Raw genomic sequence first — 6,560 nt, forward strand, 5'->3', positions numbered from 1 at the left:
CCGTTGGCTTGTGAGCTCGATAGAGTCTATAGAGTCGTTAGGGGGGCATAACATAATGATTAATGGCACAGTTGCAACAGTTTGGCTTGAATTCCCTGCTACTTGAAAACAAAGAAGATGGATATTGCTGTTGGCCAACAGTGTGACACGAGTTAAGCTTGTTTTGAGATGGCAAAAGTTTAAACTAGCCAACTAGCTCCTCGCTGGTGGGAAAACGCATGGGACTCAGTGCTGTCCCATTAGTGCAGAGGGAATTTGAAAGACAACCGATTATCCCCCTCGGACTGAGCACTGCTACGGGCGAGTGCCCAGACCCCTACATTTTAATGTGGGTCTGGCTGCCAGGCTAGCATTTTGGGGATGGCCAATACTAAATTCAATCAGATTCATAGCCTACATCCTGATGTGTTGATATTGAGGCAATGATTCCATGCAAAGGCTTTGGGCTTCAGGGCCCCTGACACCTTGGGCCCCTGGGTCTGGGCCTGGAAGGCCCGCAGTATCCATCCCTGGGACCAGGGTCCCAGAGTTAAATGAACATTGGTATCTAAATTTCAGGGAATTTTTTTTGATGCAATTTCCTGAATTCTGGTACATTTTAACAGGTTATTTAGATACTTCTATATAAGAAAAAATAAAGCCAGCCTATGAAATTAATAACAAGTAAATCATGCATAATTTAAAATAACTTTATACTTAATAAGGTTTCCATTACAGCAAGCTTCAATGAACGATGAAAGCAGATGGTTTGTTTGAAATCCCGACACTCTTTCAACTACATGTAACGTAATAGTGATCATCAAATACCTCCCCAGATTTCAGTGCCCATCAGTCCCAACATTTAACAATATAATCAAACGGTCCAAAAAAGTAAATTAAATATCAAACTAAACCGAAAATGTCATGCTTTTGAAGGCCTACCAGTATGCAGCTCAAGAAAATCCATGTCTCAAAATAAAACTCGCATAAGAAATAAAGGGCTGTCTCAAATACAATCTTGCCCCTAAAGGCCTATGCTTTGTCTTAAGACCCCGGCCATAATTTGAGGATTTACAGTATCTAAGTAGACAAACTGGCTTCAGATATCCAACAGAGTGAATAGAGATTGTGCAGTCTTGGTTAGTGACGGATGCTGGTAATGGGGAGTTTTACATAGCCTAGCCGTAAAACCTATAGGTTATTATTTATTTGGTGTACCTATAAGGCTTTTTACCTTATCAAAAGTGAGGGGGATGACTGATCTCTTCAACACTGCAGAGGATTTGGCACTTTGGTGTGTGTTTTGTAAGAATTTAAGAAATGTTTGTATATTTTAACTTTTAAATGCATCAATCAGGTGCACTTTCAAAATAAATTCAGAGGTCAGACTTGCTTATTTTTTATGGAAATATTTGTGCTGTAGCCTAAGATATTTTTGCACTTCAGAATTATAACCATGCACACACAGGTGGAATAGTTATAGTGATATTGCAATAAGTTCACAACCACAAAAACATATGCTACATTTCACAGTTCAGAAATGTTCAGAAATGTGTGTCCATGAAATTATGCAGAAGTGGTCACCTGTGTTATTCAGCTAGTTTATTTAAGATAATATATTGGTCATTGTAATGGCCATAGCCTATAGCCTACAGTACATGCTATTCCTTTTTCAGGATGTACCCATATCTGCATGATGTGAATGTTTGCATATGGCTTATGTCAGGCTTTATATCAATATTTGTATCTCGTTATTTGATTTTCTTCATATTTTTGCATTAATGTCACTAGGAAGCATGCCAATATAAATATATTCATGTATCTGTAATATGATTGGCTGGAACCTGACAATATAAGAACCATGATAGTGGGATAATCTATGGCTGAGCAATTTACAAAAATGTATGTAGGCCTACTGACAAATAGTTTACATTAGAATACATTATAATTTCGCCCCAATGAGGCTATGTAGAAATGTGTTGCAATTTTAAAACCGGATTACTCAGGAACCACTTATTGCACAGAGGCATGTTTTATATCCTCGTATTCGGTACGGTTTGCTGTTTATTGTGATATTGGGTTTGCCACGTGTTGTGTGAGTAATGGGTGTGCACTGTGTGCAAAATGCAAATATGATTAGCCTAAATTGCACGTCGGTTCAATGTTAATTTTCTCGCGAACCATATAAAACATATGTATAGGTTTAGTTTAGTTGAACCTCATCTGTCAGGTATTTGACCTACCAGGTTGACACTTCAGCGTGAAAAATACTCAATAACACTCAAAGCATACCTGAAGCCGGGGAAATGCTGGGGAATGAATGCGACTGGGACGGCTTCTGAAGTAGCATCGCAAATGAGAGAAAAATTGAGAAAATTCCACAGACAGGGGTGCTCTTGAACCCTCTCACCGCCTCTGAAAGCATAACCGTGGCTCAACAGGTAGATCTATAGATAGTCTAAACTCATTTTTCAGGCATCTGACCGACCGGGTTGACACTTCAGCGTGAGAAATCGGGGGTGTGGCGTGTGAGTGTGTGAAACTAATCAAATGCGTGTGTCTCACGGCCAATGCGTGAGAGTTGGCACCTATGAGAGTTCATCTCCTTGGAAATTACAATTGATTTTACCTCAATGTAAAGCTTGATGTAAATAGAGAATTATCTTACGCAACTAACCAAGGTCCACTTTACTAGCCTCAGTGGGTAAGTAGTAGGCAAGTAACCGGTAATTCAAGGTATGAAGACATCATATGAGCTATGAAAGAACAAAACACGTTAATAAATGAAGGTAAAATAACACATTTTCAACAAGCTAGACGTCTGCTAGCAACTTACATTTACCCATGCACGTCAGCATTAAACCGAATTTAGCGTAGAGGAATTTACCTACTGTTTTGTCATTCAATGTTGACACTTGCTTAAGAAGTTGAAGTCGTTCTCTATCTCTGTTGCTTCTAGCACAACTCACACGCACACACACATAAACACAAGCACGTACATGCACACATGCACAAACACGCACACACACATACATAACCACACACACACACACATAAAAACACACAAATACAGGCAAGCAGGCACACACAGACACATTTAAATTCTTTATTTGGATTAGAAGATAAGCATATATCATGGCATAATCCAAATTTGATAGAAAGGTGTACAACAGCAGCCAATATCCAGTCCATTATGCACATTAGGGGTAAAGGTGGCACCTACGCCTCCATATGTACACACAAATGCAGGCAAGCAGACACGCGCACAGACACACACACACGCGCACACACCATTTCCCCACACACACACTCACAAGTGAAAACTCACACACAGAGAAACACATATATAGACAAAAGCAAACACACACATGCAGAGTAGGGGATCGAGTAGTAGATGGAGACAAATTGACAAGCGTGATTTATTTTTGCGGAGAGAATGTACAGGACTTAGTCAGTCATATTTTCATCTAGTTATTATTATTTTAATAGGTTGGCATTGAGAAACTGCAATAGGCCTTTATCATGGCAGCCGAAGTAGGAAGTGAACAGCCCTGTTTCTGTGTGAGCAAAGTTGTTTCTAATTAAGTGTCAGATTCGGCCACAGTTACTTCAACCAGAGGCCTCGTTAATGTTTTTAGGAACACCTGTGGTTTGCCTGCCAACAGGAAGTGAACAGCCCTGCTTCAGCTGCCTGTGGGCTGCTGTGATGAAGGCCTATGTCAGTAGGCTATGTCATTTAATTGATCTAACAGTCGGATTTGTGTGTTTCAGCAAAGGCTACCATATGTTCTGACAAAAACTTCTCTAAATGAACTACAATCATCTATATATGATGATTTATCTATAATCTTGACAAGCGTGATTTATTTTTGCGGAGAGAATGTACAGGACTTAGCGGCAGTCATATTTTCATCTAGTTATTATTATTTTAATAGGTTGGCATTGAGAAACTGCAATATGCCTTTATCATGGCAGCCGAAGTAGGAAGTGAACAGCCCTGTTTCTGTGTGAGCAAAGTTGTTTCTAATTAAGTGTCAGATTCGGCCACAGTTACTTCAACCAGAGGCCTCGTTAATGTTTTTAGGAACACCTGTGGTTTGCCTGCCAACAGGAAGTGAACAGCCCTGCTTCAGCTGCCTGTGGGCTGCTGTGATAAAGGCCTATGTCAGTAGGCTTTGTCATTTAATTGATCTAACAGTCGGATTTGTGTGTTTCAGCAAAGGCTACCATGTTCTGACAAAACTTCTCTAAATGAACTACAATCATCTATATATGATGATTTATCTATAATCAGTCTGAACTGAGTGACCAGAGTGACCACTGACTGCTCTAGATTTTACACCCACCCACACGACATCTGACTGTAGCTGCCGCTCTCTGATCACTGCTAGGCCTTTTCCCTGAAGGGCTATCTTTTGGGTTCTGCAAGCTACATGTAATGTTTACATAAAGTCAAGCTAGACTGTACTGTGCAAGACTTTACAAGACTGTGAGTCAATGGGAAGTACATACATGTATGTTGATGAACAATTATATCAACAAAACACCACATCCTCACATAATTAGCATAAACTAACTGTAATGGTTCCTTTTCATCCCTTGATACAATACTGCAATGGCTACTTGTATTAACTAAGGGACCGCTCGTTATTTATAAACGGGTCACCGGAGGAAAATAGGGGGTCATGTCTTTTATTCTTTGTTAAGGGAGGGTCACCTAACTTTTTTTTTGTCTAGGAGGGAGGATCACCCATCTTTTGTATTAATGAAAACAGCAAAAAATTGTGGTGGCTTGTTTGATTGTTGATTTCTGTCGCCATATAACGTTCTCTTTCGTTCCATAGCTCTGTCAACATTGAACAATGAAAATAAGGGAGATTTCCCCGGTTTTTCACGCAAAAATAATCTGAAAATGTCAACATTCGGCCCCCATTAACGTTGGAAGGGTTGGAGCCACAAAGTAGCCTACTTTATTCACGCCCTAACAGCCTATATCCATTTGGTCAACTTTATCCAGCCCTAAAAGGCTAAATTTAACTTTGGTTTACTTGTAGTTTACCGTGTAGCCTAACTTTAAACAGTGTGCATGCTTAACATACTTGTGCTTCATTCATCCACACATCCAGCTCCTAACGTTTTGACAAGCATTTCTAATACCAATTGACCTCGTTCCTGCCCATCTCTAGCTTTGCTGTCTCCATCCTTTCTGTTTTTGTTGTTTGCAAAAAAATATATAGTAGGCCTATTTATTGGTAACCAGCAACAAGTGCAATTTGTTAATCGCTGTCATTCTCTCTCCTGCCAACACAAATGTGTTACGTTCCAAGTAGCAGTACGTAATTCTGCTTCATAAAGTTGAACAAATACATTTGGTCATATAAATAGCCAGTTTATGGTCTACAGTGTAGTTGGTAAGTTATGGTAGGCCAACTTGGAGTGAATATACGATTCTTTGTCTAGCTGAGTAGCCTGGCAGGTGCGCACGTAGGCATAGCCTACGGCCAACACTGCAAGCTTAATGAATCGCGGTCTCCACGACAACCACGCCGTTAACTTAAATAGGCCTAGGTTAACATCACTCTGAGTTCGCATTCAAGCAAGCAAAACGATGATTTGAATACATCTGTTTCACTGGAAGGGCAAGGTGTAACAACAGGACAAAACAGAGACAGGCCAGAATGCAGGACTAATGTTATGAGAGTAGGCCTATTACAGTAATATGGGATATTCTACGGGAAAATATTAAAACGGCAAGACAGCGGGGAAACGTTAAAATGATAAACCCGGAAAAAGTTGGCATGTCCCTGTGATTATTTGTGAAATCGTGCAAACGGCCTTTTCAAGTCATTTGAGAAGGAAGGAGTGTAAGCTCCCAAATTGACGCCTTCGCCTGAGAAATTGAGTTTTGGATAATGTTCAGCTTCGGCAGCTTTACAATGACTGAGAAAGCCTAGAGACGAGTCCATAGCAACAAGTTCATGTGTTGAATTTGTTATTACCCAGTGTGCTTTGTTGAATGGTCTCAATGCTTTATTGTTTTATTTCATGTGAATACTTACTAGAGGAGTAACTTTTCTCGTTAGGCTAATGCAGTTGCAGGAAGTGTGCATTTAGTTTCCATGCTTATTGTGTTTCCACAACAATGTTAGTGAGTAAATCTACTGAAATGGCCACCATCTTGGTGAAGTGTGATGTGTAAGATCAGAAAGCGAGGTTGGTTTAAGGGCTATAGTATAAGTTGATGTACTTTCATAGTGCGTTAGAGAGTTGGCGGAAGACATCGACAATTAGCCAGGGAGTCATGTCATTTTGAAAATGCTGCTTAAGGGTCACTGGAAATTAAATAGCAGACAGGGGAGGGTCATGCCACTTTTGATGGAAGCACTCAAAATCCCTCCGGTGATCCCGTTTATAAATAACGAACGGTCCCTAACTCTCAGTTGGTCAAGTTTCTGGTGGGTGCCAGACAATAATCTTAATAGAGAGCAGGACCAGTCACTTCTTTTAGGTTTAGTCTGAATTTCCTAGCTTGACATTTAACTTCTGTAAATGTGGTTCCATGTCACCATTTCTACCCAAAA

Source organism: Alosa alosa, chromosome 3 (genome assembly GCF_017589495.1).
Source record: "Alosa alosa isolate M-15738 ecotype Scorff River chromosome 3, AALO_Geno_1.1, whole genome shotgun sequence".
NCBI lineage: Eukaryota > Metazoa > Chordata > Actinopteri > Clupeiformes > Clupeidae > Alosa > Alosa alosa.